Genomic DNA, 23,371 nt, shown 5'->3' on the forward strand with positions numbered 1-23,371 from the left:
GGTTTCTTCTCTTTGTGTGCAAAATTTTCGATGTATTTTTGGCATCTAGCTCAAAAAGTGCTAACTTAGTGCAAACGTATCAGCATCAAAAAGCACTTTTCCACCACTGGCTGTTTTGAATGCAGGACTTTTACTTGTAGTGGAGTAATTGCAGTGTGTGGTATTAGTACTTTTATTGAATTAAAGGATCTGAATACTTCTTCTAGCACTTCTGCAGCTTTGTGGTGGTGATGTTGAAGACGTGCATTTGTTTTGTTTATAGCCTCAGCTTTGTATTCTGGTGATTGCATTTATGCTTTAATAATCATGAAAGTTGTGTTTATTTGTGAAGATAATCTTGCTGAACAAATTCTTTAGGAATCATAAACTTTTTTTTTCCCACACAGAGCTTATTTTCTGCAAAAAACTTCAAAGGAAGTAGTGTTCATCCCTGCAACACTATCTGCAATTATGACAATATAGTATAAAGAAAATCTTCATTCTTTGTTATTATATGCATGTTTATGTTTTTCTTCAACACACATTTATATATTTTTCTAATTAGCCGAGCTGTTCCATGAGTTGTATTTCTTTAAAAATGAACACAAAAGAAAATATTTCTCCTTGAATCTGCTGCTGTTGCAGTGAAACGTGGCTTTACTTTTCCAGCATGAGATCCTTTTTTGTGTGTGTGTGTGTCCATTCATGTAATGTGAACATTTTTTATCTCTGAGCTGCAGCAGAGAGCGGAGAGACCTCAGCAAGCCACACCGCTGATGTTAGAGAAAAAATATCCACTTTGGTCCACATGGGGGCTTCAGTGAGCCACCAGATCGAGCACATCAAGCAGCTGCTGGGGCCTGAAGGGAAAGAAAAATCAGCCAACGTGGTGATAATCATGAAGAGTGACTGATTATTGCCACATGAGGGAGCGGTGGCTGCAGGAATCTCCTCCTCGCTGCTCGCTGAAGGTTTCAGGGTCAGGTAAGAGTAATTGGCAGCTCTCTTAAAACCATTAGGAGATATTGAAGATATGGGCTCAGTTGCTCAGTCTGTGGAGTGTTTTTGATGTGCAGCCTTTTGACATATAACACACACACACACACACAAACACGCGTGCGCGCGTGCACCGTGTCTGCAGGCGTGGGTGAACTTTGATTTCAGTGCTGACCTTTCAATTATAGAGAAGAAGAATCCCTCTGAGGAAACATCCACGCTCACTTGTTTCTTCTTCTTTCTCATGCATCTTCTTGGTTCTGTTAAAACGGTCAAATTTGCTATGAGGTTTGGCTCTACTGTAAGTTCCGACCCCCCCTCTCTCTTCAGATAAGACAGGTGCATGCAGTAAATATGAGTTTTTTAGAGATTAGTGGGTTGAGCGGTGGGCCGGCGATTAGCCTATTTCCTGTGAAGCAGTGAGATGAAGATGCATTGCTCCTGCAAGCCTGGACTCCATTTAAGGGCCTTTTGCTGCCTCTGTACAGAGAAGGCATGAATGATAAGCAGGGAAGAGGGCAGAAATAGGTTTTCACATACTGCACATTGCAGAGTCAGAATGCTGGATTGATAAACCTAATCATCACCTTACCAGCAATGGACGCCCGCAAACTGATACTGAAGGCACAATTCAAATGTATTCTCATCATGCTACTTTTCTGAAAACCACCTGAGGCTTCAGTGCACAGCTCACCATCTGACTGACTGCTGGAAGTTTCAGTGGAGATTTTTTGGGGTTCGAGCATGCTGAAGGATAAGTCATTGCTTTATTTTTGTAATTTTGGACCATCATTTATATTAGTTATGCTAACATTGTTCTCAAAGTAATTGCTGAGTTCTGGGAACTTGGCAAGTGATAAAACTCTGACGTGACAAGAAGCTCAAGCAGTCAGACGTCAGGAAAAAAAAATTGAACCAAGAAATGAGTCTTCAAAATTTTCTTCTTCAGGTTTAGTCTGTCCGATCTCAGGACCCGTCAAGTATCGATCTGACGATGATTTAGCCTCTGGGGATTTCTCCCTTCTTCTAAAACTCCGTTCTCACACCTGAAGTTACTAATTGGACTGGAGTTTAGAGCTTACTCATCGCTATGAACAGGAATCTGCATCTAAATGCAAATAATATTAATAAAAAGCTAATAAAACAGAGAATTCTTCCTCAGATGATAGCTGATGTGTTCAGATATTTCATTACAGCCAAATAATAGTTTAATAGCCTCTTTTTTCTCTCCACGTGGACCTGCATGCAGCTAAAGCCTGCTCAAACGTGATCAGCTAATGCTACTCAGACGACAAACAGAAACAAGAAAGCTGGTATAAAAATCTTGTCTTCTTGCCTACAAATTCCATATTTGAATGCAAATTTCACTTTGTGCACCCAATTCGAAATTTGTATGGGCAATTGAATGGGCCTTATTGGTGGTTATCAGGGCAAGTAGGGGCCTGATCCACCAGCTGGCAGGTTGAGTAGGTCGTTATCAGTCCATTGAGTTGGCAGCTATATTAAAGACTGTTGTTGACCACCACCCTCAAGTTGCTGTAGTAATTATTAACAACGCCAAGCCGGAAAAAGTAAAGAAACAGCGTATAAAGCATGAAAAGTGGCTCTTAGGGTGGGTGGACGGAGAGCAAATCCGTCAGGAAACCGGAGAAGAAGAAGAGAGAAAACAATAAAAAGAAGTAAAAGACGAAACTTTGGCCACCAAAGAGAGAAAATGGAGAGTCTTCAGAAATCTAATTGTTCTTTCATGTCAGAGGAAACAGCTGACAAGTCATGTGAGTTAAATGTTCGCTATGATATTCAGAATTTTTTTTTCATCTCCCGTTTAGCTTGTTAATTAGGCTAAAACTGCTACTGATGTAGTATAAAGAGAGACAAAGTCCACAAAGGGAGGAGACTTTTACCTTGGAGAACGGCATTTGTCTCTTTATTGTTATTCAGAAAAAGTGTTTCCATCTCCTGTTTAGCTCATTAACCATTTGTCAAAAAAGACAAAAACCACCATAAAAAACTTTCGTGTGCATTTTCGAAAGTTTTATCCAATTTTGGTGTTTCCATCAAGCTTTTCTCATGAGAATTTGTTAATAAAAACCACGACTCCTGTCACTACTGGTTCAGATCATCGTCTCATGTCCTTACTGGTCGTCACACACACACCTGTGACTTCCTTTTAATGTTGAACATGAATGAGTGATATGCCAACTTCAGCTATGAAAAGAACTCCATATTCCTTCAACCAATACTAAATATGAATATGCTAATTTGATTATACTTATTAAGTTAATTATTAATCAATGTTCCAAATTGATGGTTTAGTAACTTTATGAGACTGATTTGCCGTCATTTTTACCCTACACACCTAAACCACACCTGGAGCTGACAGTAGCTCCTAAAAGTACAATGATTGGTTGAACAACTCACTGTTCATAATTACAATACTTGCAATCCTTCGAATCTTGTGTGATCTTATGCATGAAAAAAGGTATCTAAAAACCTGGAAAAAACAACATTTACACGACATTGGCTGCTGTATTGTTTCTTCTATTGCAGATATTAGTGAATATCGGTTAGCTCCTGCAGGTATTCTTTGTGAACATTAAGGCTAATAAAAGAGAGAAAAAAAGGGAATAAACTGCCTCTTTGGATTCACCACGTAGCCCTGAGACTGACTGCCCAAAAATAACTGCAGTCATTAAAATATAACATCATCACACTAACTGGCACCTGCGTTATTCATGTTTGTCATTGTTTATTTGGTGTGGAATGAAAGGAGACAGATCTGAGCGGAGCGGGACGCCACCAATCAGATACACCTCCTCCACCTGAATCCTCCGCTCCCATCCAAAGTCAATTATGCAGCCACGGCTCGCCTCTCCTCACATTTTCTGCCTGGCTGCTGATTCAGAGAGCAGCCCCCGTTCTGCTCTGGCAGGAATCAAAGTGTGAGGTAATCTGAGGGGACTTGTGTGTGTGAAAGAGAGAGAAAGAGGAGGCACCGGGGGCCTCTGAGATTGGAGGTCAGAGTCCGGGCCGGTGCGGCACTGTCACATGGACAGGTCGGTAATTGTGGGCAGAAGATCTATCTCTGCTGATCTGTCCGTCAGCTGCCACCTTACATTTAGATCTCCATCCAGGCTCTGCAGACGGCTTTATCTGCAGCAAAAGCATGTGGAAAAAAGAATCGAGATCAAAGATCTAAGTGAGACCTTTGATAACTTTCCACAATACTGTGAAAATTTTGCAGCTTTTGTGCAAGGACAGAAGAGTTGGTGCGACAGGGGCATTAATATTCCATGTAGCTCTTCTTCTTCTCTGGGTTAGCCTCTCTCCTCCTGCTCGCCATTAACACCGTCTGAGAAGAGAAAACCTCAGGGAGCTTCAGAAAGCATCGGCAGCTCACCGGGGCCATGCATGTGAGGAAAGTAAACCCCCCCCCCCCCCCCCCCCCCAAGAAAACAATCAGCTGTTCTGATATTCACGAGCAGTCGCAGCAAGAATCACACCTGCTTCGTGAGAAAAGAAAGACACTAGGCAAGATTGAAAATCTTTGTTCTAACATGGCGAGCTGGATAAACTAACATTGATTTTTTTGCTGTTTTTCTTGTTTGGTTATTGTTCTGACATTCAGATAAAGACTCACTGAGGATTAAGGAGCCCGTAGTGAGACAGTAAGAAGATGCCTGACATGCATTATTCTTCTCTTCTGAAATAAAAAAGTTCCCGTGAGAGTTTCTGCATGTGGAAATTCTCCTCAAAATATCACTCAAGATGAGGATTATGAGGCGCCTTTTTTTGGGTCAAGCTTCTCAGTTTTTTGATGCTTTTGTTCATGAAGGAAAACATTGTAGCTGCTGCTCCAGAATCACTGAGTTTAGTGTTTGAGATGCGGCTGACACAGATGTGCTTTGTGGTTTTTATTCTGCAGGGAGCACTGGAAGAATTTAAGTATTTATATATGAACTCCTATAGCATGAAGAGAACAAGATGAAACGAGCCCTCTCTGAGGTGACGGGAAGGTGAGGAGCTGCTTTATGTTTCAAGTGTCCTGCACGATTCAAAAACAACGTGTGAACTTTTAATTCGACTGACGTACTTTTATATCCTTTAACATAATTGCAGAGCTATCAGTGAGCACTCGGTCCCTGCAGATGGAGGAGAAGGGGCCTCTTCTGTCAGGACACGAACACTTTAACGGGACGTAAGTGATCATTATATTATTGGCTCTGCACATTTTACATCCCTCATTAAGTCAGACTTTTATTTTAGTGGCTCCTGACAGCCTGCTGGCCCTCCATGGGAGGAGCCACGTGATATATATATATATATATAATTTTTTATTTTTTTACGTTTTTTATAACCTGCAGATGCATATAGATGTATTGGTAAATTCTATATATATATATTCTATATATATATATTTCTTTAATGTCTGTTCTAGATTTTTTTTAAATTAGATACGCAAGTTCATGGAAATGGTTTACAATATATAATATTAAGAATAATAATCCATAAACCTGAGTAATATAAATAAATGATTATTTAAAAAAATATATATATATTTATATTATTATTATTATTATCTGAATTAAAAAAGGTGAGAGGTCCACCATTGACTGTATTAGTGTATTAGTGTCTGTTCTCACCTTTTTAACCCTTTCTGTCCACTGATATGCTGGATGGCTGCAGCTTTAACCAGGAAACTGTTGTGATTTTTCTTGCTATTAAAAGCTAAATTCTCAGTAAAAAGCACAAAGCTTTATCTGTCTCATTATCAGGAAGTATTCGGTTCATTTTCATCCAGCACATTAACTGAAAATAAATCATATACAGGAGATAATCCTTGTGCTGATCCTTTATTGTATTTATTGAACCATTGGTAGAATAATGAGCATCATGCATAGAAAAAAAATCGTTCTGCTGCAGCCAGTCAGTCAGTCATGTACTAATTAATAAAACGTGTTGTGGAATCAGGCCACAGTGACTAATTCCTATAATGTAACATGTCTTTGTTGTTGCAGGAACTCAACCAGCTCCAATTTATTGATTTCCACGTTTCCCATTCAATTATGCCTCTGCATCTGTTAATAAAAATCTATAAATGCTCCTCAGCGACTCATAAATCATTTTTTAAGCCCACTGAATAAACTTCCAGGCATTTATTTGGCACTTAAAGTGCACAATTTAACAGCTGCATCAGTCCAAACATCTATTTACACTAAATTGTATGTATTTATGTATGTGTGTTATGGATATGTGAAGTCAAGCATCAGCAACTTCCACAACAACTCTGATTATGTAAATAAGTGACATTACTTCAAATAACATAGTTTACTTTTGGTTTTATCCACTGGTGGAAAGTCCTGTGTTTGTCTGATCCTTCCTGCTCACTGTAAGAGTGACTTTTCATGCATTTAACTCCGTTCCCTTACTTCTCTCTTTTGCTTTCACACTCTGTAACATCACTTCCACCTCCCTAAGTACAACAGTCACTAGAGGGCGCCATCATTCATTAAGTATAGTATATATATCATAGTGCGGTTCGCAAATGTCCCGCTATATTGCCATAAAGATCTGTGCTGGCTTTTCGCCTAAGGGTGTTCATAGTGATCCTGTGAAGGTCTCGTCTTTTCAACCCACTGACACGCTCACGCCGGTGCTTGTTGTAAAATAACAGAGGTCGCTAAGTGAACACCTCCTGCAGCAGCAGCACATACACACTGTACTGCTACAGAGCTAACTGTAGCTAACTGCCGCTAACGAGGATGGCTGGCTTGTTGACCTCGTTAGCGCTCGTTAAGACGGAGTCCCTGGATTTGTCTCCAGTCATTAATGAGGAGATGTTGATTCTCTTCCGGTTATATCACTTGATTACGTGTGAATTCGCGAGATCGTGCATCTTGGGCAGGGCCGGTTCTAGCCCATTCGCTGCCCTAGGCGATATTGAGATTTTGCGCCCCCCCCCCGAACCACATCCATTCCATGTATTCATTCTGATATAGGTACACTATGTTATATGTATTATGCTGTACACTAATATTTGATACTGTTTACCTAGCTGGAAGGCTCGACAAATGTTAACTGATAAAACAAAAAAAACGATTTTGTTGCCTGTGAAAGACAGCTTGTGGATTAAGCTAGCAGGCTAAACGATAGCCCACAAGGATTCTAGAAATAGCTAATGCTACCGGAGTAACGTTATGCAGTGATAGCTAGCTTCTAATGAAACATCAACCATGAACAGTGAAAGAAAACACAATTTTATTTAAACTTTAGAACTAATGTCTGAGATGAAAATACATACCTCTATACTGTGCTTTCTTCTCCTCCTCCTCTTTTCTTCGTTTTCGCCCCTGTGCACCAGACAGTTTGGTCCTTTTCATTTTGCTAGTTGACCTTCTACGACCGTTAGCGTGATCTAGTTCTAGTGTTTTGTGACTTGCAACTGCATCATCATGACGAGTGACGACACCCATGCGCGTATCATATTTTATATAATATAATATTACATTTTCATTCGAAATATGGGTTGGGGCATGTTCATTTAATTCAATGAGGGTTTTATTGCCCATGCTTTTTAAAAAATGTTTCGTTAATCAATGTTGTTAAAACAAAGATGTATGCTTAAGGGCGCCACAAGGGGGCGCCCCCTGCCAATTTGGCGCCCTAGGCAGCCGCCTTGGTGGCCTGTAGGAATAACCGGCCCTGATCTTGGGACTCCACAGCTCGACACAGACGGATCCGGTGTGTGTTGACGGACTGTGGAGATATGCAGCTGTTACGGACGGACCCGTTTTCGGAGTCGTAACGCATCCAGTGGATTCCCGGTGTTAGACGTCACGCTCAACGTCAAATATCCGATCATATTGGTCCCGCTTCCAACAGTTCTTCCAATTTTCCTCCTCTGTGACTACCTCTGGACGTGGAAAAATTGGGATCATTTGATCCCGGAATCTCGATTCTGGCGCGTTTGTAGTGGAGGCCAGATGTTACAGAGCCGTAAATGTCCCGGCACGAAACGGCACTAAGAAAGGGGCTTATATCTTAATTAGGCTGCAGTCAATATAATGAATGGGCGTTTGACAGCCGTTATCTACTTGTAAGTATGGGCGAGTCAAGGGCCTACTCCACCTTCTAGTAGATACAGCAGGTTGTTATCAGCTTGTAGGATACAGGATAAGTCTCTAAGTGTGGTCAACCATACAACCTGTTTAGGCCGCTAAATCACCAGTAAAAATTAATCACAATTGAACTCCACACGATGCAAAGATAAGAACGACTTTTTTTTTTTTTTTTTTACAAATGTACGTATGTGTGACTGCAGCCTAGGGTTGCCAACTCCCCGAAAAATAAATAAGGGACACTTCATTGGCAGGGCCGGCCGACCCGATTGCCTTCACCCATCCTGGCGTGGTGGAATTTTTTAGCCCCTTTTTTGTAGGTAAAATGATTTTTTAACAATTTGACTCGAACCTGAATTGAATTAGATGCATATTTTTGTGTGACATGAATACATAGAAAACAAATGATTATCCAGCAATTCACTTTAACACAAAATAACAATTAGCCTGTTTTTCAAAGATGTAGTGGAGTTTGCTGATAACAATTTGATTCACTCCTTTAGTTGGCTTTTAAAATGCAGCATGTATGCAATTGAATGGCCATTTTGGAAGATTATAGCATTCCATAATTCCAAATTGGTTCAGTAAAAAGGCATTAAATTCATGTCATGAACACATGGGGACCTGCTTTGTTGTCTTCTGCTCTCTTCTCCTCGACCAATGGGATGAGCGTATTCTGTATCGTCATACTCGTGTGTGAATATGCTGTCAGTTCATTGGTCACAGAGCAGGACGGGGCCTTGGAACAAGTTCACCGTAAGTTTACATATAAAGCGCCCTGTTATTAAATTTTCATTGGCATTTACTGACTATTTTTTGACTGTCACAATAATACGGGACAAAGTGCGTCCCTTTTCACCTCAATACGGGACGGGTGCTTTTGTTTCTAAATACGGGACGATTCCGTTTTTCAAGGGACGGTTGGCAACCCTACTGCAGCCTCTCTTGTAAACCACCCACCTGCATGAAACAAAGGGTGAAACCTGCAGCTGTTCATAAACATATATACATACTATAAATACATGTAAAGCAATTAAAATGCATTCCAAACACACATTCTGATGCAGAGAATCACCTCTAACAACGCTTGCTCCGGTACAGACGCACAGTAATTGGGTAAAGTTGTCACGAGAACATAGAAGACGGAGACAGCGAGACAAGAAATGTGCATTAAGCCCACACAGAGAGGAATCAGGGGATCTGAGTTATGTGTGAAGGTCGTAGCATCATGTGTGACATCGTCTTCACACCCTGTTGGCTTCCAGATGAACTGCAGGAACAACACAACCGGCCCTCAGAAACTCAATGTCACACCAACAAAAGATGCATTCTGCTGCAAAATCTTTATGATTGCATCAAAGGGGCTCTGGATGAAGACGCCGCTGCTGCAGGCAGCTGTCAGCACCCGGCCGGCCGGCGGCCTGCTGGCTCGCAGCAATTAGCTGCAGCATTGTGGACGTTTGTGTCTGTGAACTGACATCAGACAGGAGGAGAATAATGGCAAATTGCACATCAGAAAACATTCAGTCAATCTGCACTCGATCCAGGCGCGGCGAACAGAGGAGATGTCAGCTAGTCCATCCTGAGGGAGAAACACAGAGACATCTGCACAACAAAAGACACTTTGACTCGTCGCAGCAGGACGAGAACAGGTGGAATTGATTACAATCCTGGTGGCCGCACTCCATTCACATTTCCACCATTTAAAAACAAATATCCTGCTATTGTGTGTGCTGCTGGCTTCTCTCTGGCACAGCTAAATGAAATGTTATTAGTCACACCTGTGCTGCTCCTGCTTCAACCAGATGAAGAAGACTTTAACAAAAGGACTGAAACACTTGTTTAAAAGGGTATTTGCTGCCTTCCAGACAACTCCGATATTTCTGACCTCTTACTAGCAAAAATAAAATGAGACGTCACTCAAAGTACAGATAAAACTTATTATTGAGGTGACATTTCACCAGGTTGTTTCTGAGACAACTATAATATAAAACAAGATGTTTTTAGTGGTTATTGTAACAGCTTTGTTTCATTGTTACAGTGTCTGTGAGCAGCCTGCAGCTGTGAGCACAGACTCACTAACGAGGACTAACAGGTGGCTGCAATGAAGCTCGTTTACTTCAGGACGACGTCATCAAGAAGCAACTAGCAACTTTAATCCACAAACTGGGGTAACCATTCATTCATTCATTACCATTAACCGCTTATCCGCAATCGGGTCGCGGGGGGCTGGAGCCTATCCCAGCTGTCATTGGGCGAGAGATTGTAATCTGGATTTAAAAATGGCAAATCAGTTATTCTGAAGGATTCTGCTAAATTAATCTGCCCTAATATTCAATGTAGAGTTAACTTTGGTGAACTTTGACTAAGTTTATTAGCTGTTATTTTACCTCCTCTGTTGGAGCAGAAACTGTACCACTAAACAGCAGCTGATCACAGTTATGAGTCTTTTGAATAAACTTCATAAGCTTCATTTTCTCTCAAAAGTTTTTAACTGAACAAAATGTAGGTACAGCTGCACCTACAGGTCAGTTTAACAGCATGATTACAAACTACTGTTTTTAACTGCTCTGTTGTCAACTTTGTTTTGTTTTCTTGTTAACTTTATTGTGGTTTTTATGATTTGTTGTGTCTGTAGCCTCGGCATCATTGAAAAGAAGGGCTTGAGATAAAAGTTACATTAAAAACTTGTTGAAAAGATTACATATAGAACTTTTAAAAAATGTCTTCATATTTTGAATTTTCTCTTCGGAAGAAATACAATTTCTTAACTGGACATGGGAGGTAAATCAGTCTTGTTAGGGAGGTTAACTGGACCGCAGGACTCCTAGCTGCTGTGCACATTAAAAGCCATTTAAGTTATTCAGAGAGGGAATGATGGATGGAGGAGTTTTATTATTAATGGATCCAGTTTTAAAGAAAGAATCCTTTAAACCTTCATCAGGAGCTGGTTTTGAAATGGTTCATCATGCTTGTGTCAGAGCATGGGTCACACAAAAGTTTGGTACAAAGAAACTGAGCAGATCACTCCAGAGGGGTGTTCCATCAACATGGATTAAGGAAAAGCCTGGCTTATTTTGAGTCTCGCGAAATTAAGTGAGAGATGCGTTTCATCAAAGTGGCTTGTGTGACTCGCCGCTCAGTACCCATGGTTACTTATACCGCCGAACTAACCTGCTCCGGGGCAGGCTGACGAGCTAACTTTAAACAAAATCCCAAAATACAGTTCCGTCACGTTTCTTTTTGTGCGCGTGTCACTTTTGTCATGTCCGTGCGGGAAGTTTAGACTTTTTTATGTTACAGTCTGTTTTTTTCTCACAATATGGCAAGGCATGAATTTATATACCTATTTTGGTCAATCTGTTTTTTAATTCATGCAACTTTTGTTTTGGAGTGAACCCTTTATTTGAAAGCTAAACATGTATAATTAAAGAAAAGTGTGCAAAAGTTTTTTAGTGGTCCTTCATTCATTCATTTTGTTCTAGCTGCTTTTTGCAGATGATTTGGTTCTTTTGGCTTCATCAAGCCAGGACCTCCAGCACTCACTGGGGCGGTTTGCAGCCGAGTGCGAAGCGGTTGGGATGAAAGTCAGCACCTCCAAGTCTGAGGCCATGGTTCTCTGCCGGAAAACGGTGGACTGCCCCCTCTGGGTGGGGAGAGAGATACTGCCTCAAGCGAAGGAGTTCAAGTATCAAGTATCTTGTTCACGAGTGAGGGTAGAATGGAACGTGAGATGGACAGGCGGTTTGGTGCGGTGTCGGCAGTGATGCGGGCGTTGTACCGGACCGTCGTGGTGAAGAAGGAGCTGAGCCGGAAGGCAAAGCTCTCGATTTACCGGTCCATCTACGTTCCAACCCTCACCTGCGGTCATGAGCTTTGGGTAGTGACCGAAAGAACAAGATCGCGGATACAAGCGGCTGAAATTAGCTTTCTCCGTAGGGTGGCTGGGCTCAGCCTTAGAGATAGGGTGAGGAGCTCAGACATCTGGAGGGAGCTCGGAGTAGAGCCGCTGCTCCTTCGCGTCGAAAGGAGCCAGTTGAGGTGGTTTGGGCATCTGGTAAGGATCTGTCCCGGGCTCTCCCGTTAGAGGTGTTCCTGGCACGTCCAACTGGTAGGAGGCCCTGGGGAAGACCCAGAAAACGGTGGAGGGATTATATCTCTCGCCTGGCCTGGGAACGCCTCGGGGTCCCCCAGGAGGAGCTGGACGTTGTGGCTGGGGAGAGGGACGTCTAGAATGCCCTGCTTAGCCTGCTGCCCCCGTGACTCAGCCCCGGATAAGCGGACGAGAATGGATGGATGTTAACACATTAAATCCAGTCTAAACCAGGACCCTCTGCTGTGGTAAAATGTATACTCACATCATTACTTTATAATGATTCCATTTGTAGCTTTTTGTCTCCATATTGAGTTTTTGGTTTTCAGTTCCCATAAGCATATGACACTTGCAGATCGTGCCAACATCCTGTAAAATAAAATGTGTCAAAGAGTCGTTTTAGGTGATTATGTAGTTGCCAGTTATTATTTAATTTCTCAGTTTCATCATTGCTTGCTGCAGTAGTTGTTCCTGCTGTATCCTGCAGCAAGGTGCATGGTTATACACAATCTGAAGAATGAAGATACAGAACAAACATTATTACGTTTTCACTTGTCCAAGTCCTTTTTTGGCTGTTCAGATTTCTCCCGTTGAGATGTAACAGAATAATTAATATAGGGCAGGGTAATTTCACCCAGTTAGGCTAATTTATAGTAAATTAATTTTAGTTGTGACTTCTCTGAACTTAGCCTACAGCTAACTGTGAACATACAGCTGCTATTATCCAGCCTACTGATAATATAACCACTCTTATTGATCTAGCGATCTAATTGATAATTTATTAACAACTACAAATAACACAATAAGTAGGATTAAATTACTCCTGCATTTTATCAGTCTGCATTTTTTTTCTTCATAAAGCTCCAACAACATCGTTTGCTCGGCCGCTGAGGAAAAAGCAGTGATTTTTTTCACCTTATTGTTACTGTCACTTGATATTCTTCGTAAAGCTCCTCCAACGCTGCTTTTCACCACTGTTTGCGACTATTAATACGGGCTCCTTATACTCCGCGCTCCCGCACAATGCCGGCTTGTCTAGCCTGGGTTGAGTTAGCGTTGACTAGACACACTGAGCTGTTAGAGGAACGGCTTTAGCCTCAAGTAGAAGTTAGTGTTAATTCTAACCAGGCTCTTTCAATGAAGACGCGGTTTGTTTAGCCACGTTGACGGAACACCCCTCAGGTCATTATATAACCTCCCCTCCTCTAAACTCCTCCCCTCACAGATGAATCTCTCTCAATCTGATCCTTAAAGCTAGAGTTTTTGAACACCATGTGCGTTTCACTGTCATATCACATATTTGTAATCTACTTAAATAGTAAATTTGAAACAACAATAATAATATAATGATAATAGGATCAAAGATATGCACACATGCAGTGTGAAATATCACATTGAAAAAATGTTGAAGTTTGCAGTTTTCCTTGTTTTTCCAAAAATCCTGACAATTTTTAATGTGATGTCAGAATTTCAAAGTAGTACTATGGCTATTTTTTGGACCATGAAAACAAACCATGCATGTCATCCTCAAACCTGCACCGTTTTAAGGTCTTTGCATCCTCTTCTCTATGAAGAGGTGCTTGTGCTGTATGAACTCTCGTTGCTTTAGATAAAAGTGTCTTCTAAATGACATTGTAGAATTGCAGAATTGAAAACTGCTGAGTGAGTTACTGAACACAACAAATTCATATTTGATGCAATTTACTGTTTGTTTTAATTATTTCATATATTTCTGTTTGAACTTTTCTGCAGTGTTTTTGTAGTCTATTGTGTTTTTATGTGAAACTTTATATGCTGCTTTCCTTGCCTTGAAAATGATGAATTTTGACCAAAAAAGTGATTTTATTATGGGATGTAAAAAATAAATGAATAAAAGTGTTTCTATTAGATACTTTCCCAAAGTACCAAATTTCAACATTTAACATTTGGACCTGCCAGAATAAAATGTCTATGTGGAAAAATGCCATGTTAAACTAGATTATTTCTTAAAATATGACAGATCATAAAAACAGGATAAAAGATCGTTTTCCTCTTACTGAACACTATAATTCATATTTCATGCAATTACTGTTTGTTTTAAGACTTTGTTTGTTTCTTTAATAATAGTTTTCTGTTTGAACTTTTAAAAGTCTGTTGTCTTTTTATGTGAAACTTTTTTCGCTGCTCTCCTGGCCTTAAAAATTATCCAGATAAACATTTTAATGGGATAAATTCTGGTTAAATAAATTAATGTTGTGGCATTTCTCCCTTATCATACCACTTTGTCTAAAACTAACTTTTTGGCATAAATGTTACCAAACTGCACGCTTTGAGACTAATTTAGCGATGTGTTTTTAATAGTGTCTGCTCCGTCCTCGTGTGTTATTAACTTGACAAATAGCTGAACTGGTTTTCTGCTGCGCTCATTAGGAAACACCTGAGTTTTGTGTTCTCTCAGGCAGCAATGAGTCATATGGGACGTATTTCCTGCTCATTTTTTCAATTTTGGAAATAAACTAAATCCAGATTGTGGTTTTCTGCTCTCGGTGAGGTTCGTCTGATGTGCCGATGGAGCAGTGGGGAAAACTCGAGACGAGACTCAGCAGAAAGATGCGACAGTAAACGTGTCGTCAGGTTCATTCAGTCTACATGATGTAATGAAAACATCATTTATGCTACACAACCAGCGAGCATGTAGAGAGGCTTGTTAGCAGGTGTGTCACCAGAGACATGAAGGGGCCAACACATAGCTTCAACACACTCATAAATACATTTTATCACAGTGACTGAGACGTTTTTGAAAAATAGTTTTTTTTTGTCTGTTTTCACTCATGACTCCACATTAAACCCAGCCTGTCGTGTGTTTGAGTTTCTGCATGCAGCTTCATGCAATGAAGCACTAACGAGGCCTACAGGTACAAGAAGTGAACCTTGTTTTGTCCAGGACTGCAGCATCAAGAAATTAGCTTTTTTAAGACGCGTTTGAGCTGGATTAGTTTAGTTTGTAGGCTTTAAACAAGAACCTTTTTTTTGTTTACTTTTGAGAAAACTAAACAAAGTTTCTTTGCTTTAAAGGAAAATGATTAAGCTCCAAAATGTTTACTTTGTGTAAGCTTTAAAGAACTCCACAAGAAACACAGAGAAATTTGTTTTTGTTCTCCAGGTGGCAAGAAAAAGAAAAAAGTTCTTTCTGGCCAGTACGTTTCATACTTCACAAGAAACTCCACTGCAGAACTCCTGGGAAGTCGTCACAGGGTCCTCCCACTGCAGCACACGTCTCATTCAAATTCAAATTTCTGACCAATCACACAATAGTTCTTGGACACCACACAAAAAAAAGTTCAGCCCAGATGATGTGTCAAGAACAGAAAAATGTGTTCTCTCTCCCAGGGCTGCAAGAACAGAATGACATAATTTTGCTCTTGCAGCCCTGGGAGAGAGAACAAATTTCTCAGTTCTTGCAGAGTATGTATTAGCCTTAAGAGCAATGTCATGCCTTTTCATGCTTTATGTGTTATAATAGATATAAACCCCTAATACTGGGTTCCCTTTCATACTCCATTATATCACGTCAAACCTTTGCATTGTCAATAATTAGCCTTCTAGGGTCACTAGAAGGCTCTGCCAAATATGAGCTTATAACAACCTGCTGAACCTGCTAGAAGGTGGCGTAGGCCCCTACTTGCCCAAATGTGATGATAAAGCCCTTTAAATCGTCTGATACAACTAAATCTGCTGTACATTTACAGTAACTAAACAGTAAATAAATTGTTTTGTAAAAAGATTTATTGTCATTTTATGTAGTTGGACAGGTGATTCAGGACTCCTTGTTCCATGTGCAAACCGTACTAATTGTCACTAGTTTTTCCTTTCTAAATGAAGTGTCACGCTCTTGTTAAAGGCAGCAGGTCTGAGTGAGGAGCCCCTGTGCCCTCAGTGCTATCAGCCTCACATCCTTCCTTCAGCACATTGTTAAAGGAACTCCAATTACCCCGCTTTCTCCAACACTTCACATCTCTTCTTGTCAAATCTCAGCGTTTTCGAGCCCACTAGTCCTCAGCTGCTGCTTCCACCTCCGCAGCTTTGATTTCCCTGCAGGCCAGCGTGCAGTCCTGCTGCATTCATGCTTCAGAGGAAGGCTTCCCTCGCTTCTTGATGCTACACTTCACACCTGTGATGTGAAGAAGAAGAAGAAGAAGAAGAAGAAGGGAAAACCCTGCGCTGCATCACACTGTGTGCTTGTTCTGCAGAGTTAGAGGAACATTCCCACCTTTCTGAAAGAAGAAAGCCTGTGATGTTGAACATTTTTTACACTGTGAAGTGAGCAGAGAGGGAAAACATTTCTTTACTGCTGAGCAGGAAGAGAAAAGGATAATCACACTCTGCAGTGGCGTCTGTGTGGAGATGCAGTGAGGAGATAAACACGTCCTCCCTCGGGGGGAGAGGTAGGCAGACAAAGACGGATTCTCCTTATCTCCTTAAACAGCGACGTACGTGAGAGGTTGATTTAAGGAGATAATGAAGACCTCAGCCTGATGCCGGCCCCTGCTTCCTCCAACAGGACTTTAAAGCACAGATACTTAAAATCTGGAATATTTACGCCTATTTTATTGTCGTGGAGAATGTCTGGAAGCTCTGGATCCTTCTTAACTGTGGAGAAACTGTTTGGAGTGTGTTTGCAAATCTGATCCGACACACCATTTTAGAATAAAGATGGTGCCGTTGTCAGACAAAGAGATTACTACAGGGAGTTAGTGGGCCGCTGTTTTCAGACAGCAAGTGTGGAAGCATGAAAGAGGGCCTTTATGACAAGTTTTAAAACCAAAACTGTGTAACGATGGTGATTGTTGCTGTTTTAAAGAACAGATGATGGTTAAAGAAAAGTTTTTCATGTTTATTTAATGACCAAAAAAATCTATTGTGTCTTCTTACTGACCCAGGATTCACTTGTGATACATAAAAATCTGAAATATCACAGTCTGAGGAGTGAGACAGAAGATGAGTAATGAGTCATATTTTGGAGGAAATAGCTAACATACTGATCAAACAAACAACTTTTTAAATAAAAACTCACATTGGGAATTTATTGTGATTCATTTTAAATAATTTTAAGCCAGCTGCAAATCTGTGGAGAACTAAAAACCTTAAAAAAAAACGCCTTAAAATCAGAATCAGAAGTTGATTTATTGCAAGTATAGGTTTTAAATCAGTTATTGCAAAAATGAAGAGACACAAACCAAGAAACAAATATAAAATAGAAGAAAATTACAATAAAATATTAAAAATGACACTAAAAAAAGTTCCTGAATAAAAATCAAAGAACTGCAGTTTTAGAAGTGATAGTTTTCTGCAGAAATGTGCAAACTTTTCTGCAGAAATGTGCAAAAATTCACAGTGTGAAGTATTAAAAGAATATGCAATATGGTGCCAAAGACGTGCATTAAAGATGAATACAGTGATATAACTGCTGACCCCGATGTCTTAAAAGAACATGGACGTCCTGCATCATTACTCAGAGCACAGCTGATCAGTTCTCAGCGCACTTTGCTGGGATTTTAATACAGATAATAATTATGCTGAGTTTTTATGATGGTTCCTTTTTAAAGGTGGCAACCTTGCAAAATCATGCAGAGTACCGACCTCTTCTCTCTACAGTCCACAGCCTGCATTATTAAAGCTGAATGATTTGAGGCTTTTTGGGACCCGATTATTGATCTGCATGGCTCATTTTAAGAGTCGAATTTCAGGTTTGTTTGGGGTGGTTTGTCGTGCAGCGATCATCAGCTGTTAAATTTTTCTGACATGTCCGAAGTTTTGGTCAGCTGTCATCAAGCTTTTGCACAGTTGATACAGAGTCACAAATTGTGTCACCAAACTTTTTTCCAGGCTGTGATTGTTGATATCAGCACATTTATAGCAAGTTTTTCTAGCTTTCAGTTGGAATAAAACTTTCTAAATTCATGTTTTCTCCACTTAAGAATTACAAGTAAACTGTTGAAAACTGTTGTTTCAGCTGCTGAGGCTTCTTCATGCTTTTATCACTTTCCACGTCTTCTTTTTGATCGTCTACTGCTGCAAGACTACTCACTGGGTCAGATACACAGTCTCACATTACTCACACACTCAGATCTCCTCACTGGCTTCCTGTTGCATTTCAGATCCAATTTAAAATTCTCTTTCTCGCTTACAGTGCTCTGCACTGTCAGACTGCTGCTTACTTACTAACTAACGTGTAGTGTGTCAAAAGTCTACAAGGGTGCCTGCACGTCTCCTCTTTGCATGCCTGCTTTAAGATGATAAAACGCAGCCTCGTGTATTAAAATGTGTTATTTTCACCTGTTGTATTTGAATATTTCTGCACACTGGGGTCTGTGAACAGTCTGTGACCTGCATAAATCGGGTCTGACTGGAAAGCTGAGACTCTTGTGGATTCAATGAGCCCAATTTTCTTTGTGTGATGTTAGTCAGTGGAACTTGAGCTCAGTGTTTAAAATGAGCTGCTGTGACCTCTAGGATAATCACAGCCTTATGAAACTTTACAACCACAAACTAGAGACCTAGAGCATTTTGAGGATGTGCAGCTTTCCTAGGTGTAAATGTCAGAAGTTTTTTAACCCAAATCATAGCATGGATGTAATATTCTGGAGGGTTTTTGACCATTTTATCCATTCTTGTTATAAAAATAGGACTAATTCAGCACCAAATGTGTGTAACAAATGGTATCAACCCAAAAATTGCTGCAATAACTTATGAGACATAGTTGAGGACTTAAGAAAACCATATCATAATGTTTTCTTTTCTCTTTCAGATGATGTTGCAGGCTCAATTTTCAGGAAATATTGAAGATACTGGTACCATATCAAACTAGAAGATATTGTGTCAGGAAGTTGGGGAAATAACACTGCAAAGCTATTTCTTTATTTCTTTATTTTCAAAGCGACTTCTGTCACTGACCCCTGATGTCATGAATTTCTGAATGAATATAGGCTCTCTGTGTTCCCACAAGTCTCTCTTTACATACATGTCTACTTCATGCTGATAACATGCAAAAACCACATCATTTCCCTCATGCATTATAATGTGCCATTTCCACCAGGCTTTGAGTGACATAAACTGGGTATCACTAAGAGTCTTGTGGATTCAATGAGCCCAGTTTTCTTCATGTGGAATGATGTGAGTCCCTGTTGTAGCCAGTTCATTGCAGTGAAAGCATTTCTTTAAACTTGACCTCAAAATGAGCTCAGATTAATCTTCGGGTCCACAGCTTTCAGATGATGTGACCTGCTATCTCCCCCTAAAAATCCCCTGCCCAGTACCCAAAATTCTCTCTACAATTGGGCCAAACAACACAGGAATATACTTATTTTCATGTATGAAATTAAATAATATTTAACTGATTACTCTTGGCGAGATTTTCCTGACTCATGACACATGTTGTCGTTATTCTGCGACAAAATGCTGAGAAAGTTGGTTATTTATTTGATATAACGCCCATTTTTTAACCTGCACCTTTCACTCTGATGGAACTGAGCCGTCACCAGCTGAACTCAATATAAACACAAAGACTCTGATAACTGCGTTCACATCTCTTTCTTTAGCACAAACTGTTTGTTCTGTAAAGTGACATTTCTCATTCAGCCGACACAAATTAATGAAGCCAGTTACAATGTTTCTGAATAGAAAACACAAATCCAGAGGGTAGCCAAGCGTTTCTGAGCTCGAGAAGTTTTCATTTATCAGGAGGAAGAATCAGAAATGGAAAAAAAAGAAAAGAGTGAACTGTTTCTATTGAGGAGGAATGAATGGAGACTTCTGCTGAGGTAAGGCTTCCTGGCTGTGGTGATGAATTGGTGGAGGCTTATTATCATCGTACAGTGTGGTGATATAATCTCAGCCTTTCCATAAATCCCCGGCTGTGTCCTTGGCTTAAATTTACTATATGCTACAAAAACTTTTACTGCAGCAGATCGACACACGGCGGCTTTTATTCACTGGGGATTGTGCATGTTTAAAGCCGAGCACACACGGACGACAAGTGTGCAACATTATACATGAATACCTCCGGGCTCTTTAATTATAAATTTGTTGATTTGGCTCTAATCGGCCTGGTGGCCTGGAGGAGTTTTTGGTCCACAGCACTGACTGGCAGGTGAGTTTGATAGCTGGAGGGGGAGGCTTATTACACCTGCAGGATCCAAGACGAGTCAGAGAGCAAAAAGAATGAACTCTGAAGTTGCTCCCTGTGCTCTGACCTCCCAGAAATAAAATCAGTATGTATGAAAATGTGTTTATGTGTAAGCAGGAAAGCAGGGAGACATATTTACTGCCTTGTGCAGACAATAACTTCAATTTGCAAGTCAAATCCAAGCAACAACCTCTGGGTATGAAAAGTGAAGTTAATGTGGAAATGCCTTTAACCTGCATTCTTTTTAACGGCCAGCACGGGGCGACTCTACTGGCTGCAAAAAGAAGTCACTTTGTATGGAAGTTAATAAGAAAGTAACCCTACTTATCACTTGATTTCTGACCTCAGCATTCTCATAATTAATTTATGTTCTCAATTGTTTGTTTCAAGCCTATTTTGGTACAGCATGATGTTTAGTCAATGATGGTCCCATTTAGAGTAAAAATAGATGATAAAACAGGGCATGATTTAGGGCGTGGCTACCCTAACAAGTAGCTCAACTTTAATACTTTAACAAAGTTAAAGGTCCAGTTTGGTGATTCTGGAGAAAGACAGTTTATTCAGAGTTTAATTTAAGAGCTGATATTGAGCCATTATCCATGGTTTTCTTGATAATAACAAAAATCATTATCAAGAAAACCATGGAAAATGTCTAGATATCATCTCTTTAAATTGAAGAAGAAATTGAAGAAAAAAATGGTCTTCTCATTTTTTCCATTACTGTATGTGTGAAGGTGTTCAATAAAGAGCCTTCAGGTCTTTAGTCTCTTCTTAAAGATTGAGAAGACTGGAGTTTGGGGTAACTACAGAGGAGAAGAGTTTAGTTTGGCCCTGCAACAGTGGAGGAGTCAGACACCTTTTGCTTGTTTTAGGCCTATTTTTCGCTTGGCAAAGTTAATAACCCAAATCTAAAAATATTTTTTTGATGGCAGAAAGAAACTGTGGCTCAGATGGTAGAGTGGTCACCCACTCATCGGATGGCTGATGGTTCGATCAATGACTATATATCACCTTGGGTAAGATACTGAAACACAGTTTCCCCAAATTGCTCCCAATGCTGTGATAAGTATGAATGATAGTTAGTGATGGTGGCAGGTGAGCACGAATGATGATCTGTTGTGTAGAAGCTATGGCTAGAAAAGTGCTATACGAGTGCGGTCCATTTAACATTTAATAGAGGCATTGTTGCATGAATTAATACAAAGGTAATCCTGCTGTTAAACTCGCGGGGTGCTGAAAAGAAAAGCATGAAGTTCTGTGCAGATCACATGTGCTGTAGTGGACAAAATGAGTCCTGAAACAGAAGAGGTGAGGCTTGTTTTTAGCAGGCGGCAACCTCCGGGTCCAAGCAGTGAGGCAAACCAGGAAGCGCCTTAAGCTGCATTCTACTGAAAATTCCAACAGGGAATGAAGTCAATAAAGTTAACGTTATATAAAAAAGACAAGTTTACTGGTTTGGTCTCATAACATTGACCCTTTCAAACTGTATTTTCACTTAATGACAGTTTATTTGAACGTTTTGTTCAGTAAAAATGTCCTGTTCAGCGTTTGGTCCGACTAACAGACACTCCAAAGAGTCACTGTTCATGTTTCTGAAGTACATACATTTTGTTTTTGTTTTTTGCTAGCCAAAATTAACATCCCAGTTCATGCTCCAGTTAATGCTAACATGAATTAGCAGCGGCTTCTCTCAGTCAGGTTGAGGTGTAGAGAGGCGTGTAGTCAGTGATCAGATCCCTCTCACTCCTCCACAGTCCAAATATGGTCTGCTCCCCGTATCGGAAACAAGATGGCGACTCAAGATGGCGACTCAAGATGGCGACAAGTGTAACGCTGAACTCGATGCCTCAAACAGGCAGTCCACAAACCAATGGGTGACGCCATGGTCACTATGTCCATTATTTATACAGACAATGGTTTTTAGCTTTGCTGATTGCAGGAAATGCCTTTGCTCTGTAACTAAAGCAGTTGGCGATGGCTTGCGCCCCCTACTGGCTGGAGGAGTTGGAGCGAGGATTCATTTACAATATGAATAAACTAAAACAGAGAGGTCCTTGACTGTATAGTTATAGACATGCAAAACAAATCTGAGGCTGATTGTTCCTGTAGTGTGAGAGAGACAAACAGAGTGAGGCTGAAGCTCTGTTCTTACAAAACACAAACAAATAGAGTTGTTGTGTTTATCAGGTTGTCTTTCAAGCTCCTATTCATTAGAGAATCAGTTTTAATATTTAATAGATTTTCAAGCTTCAAAGTTATTTTTGAATGTTTCTTGAAGGGATTATTGTGCAGCAACAGAGAGAGAATGTGGACAGTGTTTGTTCTTAAGGAGCAGAAGTCCTCTTTATTTGCACATTCAAAAAAGAAATCAATGCATGAAGATATTATCCCACCACTGTGTTTTTAATTACCTATTGGAGGTTCATGTTTACCTGTATACACAACAGTTACAACGCTGCCGTGATGGTTTGTGTGATTGACAGGATCCGACTCCGCCGGATCAAACGTGACAAATCTGGCAAACAGAAGAAACCTGCAGCTCTAAGCTCCTTTATAGGTCAGCTGCTGAAGTTGTTTAAATGCAGCAGCACAGTAACAAAAACCACAACTGTGAGATTATGTAGAGCTCAGAAATGGTGCTTGTAAGAGACTCTGAGCTTTAAAGGATTTAGACAAACAGAAACCATCCCAATTTTCACAACACAGACGGCGGAGCACGCTTAATCTCGTGTCACGTTATTGAAAGAATATTTGCTGAAACTACAATTTCATGAATATTTTCTAAAACTATGTTCAGGAATAAAAATATGCAGAATCAATCCTGAAACTTACTTGGTAACTTGTGACATGTTGGAGCAAATAATCTGTTTTTTTCTGCAGATTTTTGCAAGTTTTCACAGCTTCTTTTTGTGATATTGTCAAAGTTACTATATATTTTCTGAGCCGGGTAATTCTACGTAAGACCGGAGACAAACTGCTTCTGACTGCACTCGTCTTCAGCCATTGTTTGGACGGGAAATG

At 40.3% G+C, this 23,371-nt stretch overlaps 1 long non-coding RNA gene across 1 annotated transcript; it reads left to right on the top strand.

Moving 5' to 3' along the window:
- Positions 1–2,453: 2,453 nt before the first annotated feature.
- On the top strand, positions 2,454–6,077 carry LOC131984108 (uncharacterized). Its single transcript, XR_009395521.1, has 4 exons — positions 2,454–2,750; positions 4,901–4,991; positions 5,095–5,173; positions 5,994–6,077. It is a non-coding gene; the product is annotated as an uncharacterized LOC131984108 (long non-coding RNA).
- Positions 6,078–23,371: the final 17,294 nt, after the last annotated feature.

This window comes from Centropristis striata, chromosome 13 (assembly GCF_030273125.1).
Source record: "Centropristis striata isolate RG_2023a ecotype Rhode Island chromosome 13, C.striata_1.0, whole genome shotgun sequence".
Taxonomy (NCBI): Eukaryota; Metazoa; Chordata; class Actinopteri; order Perciformes; family Serranidae; genus Centropristis; species Centropristis striata.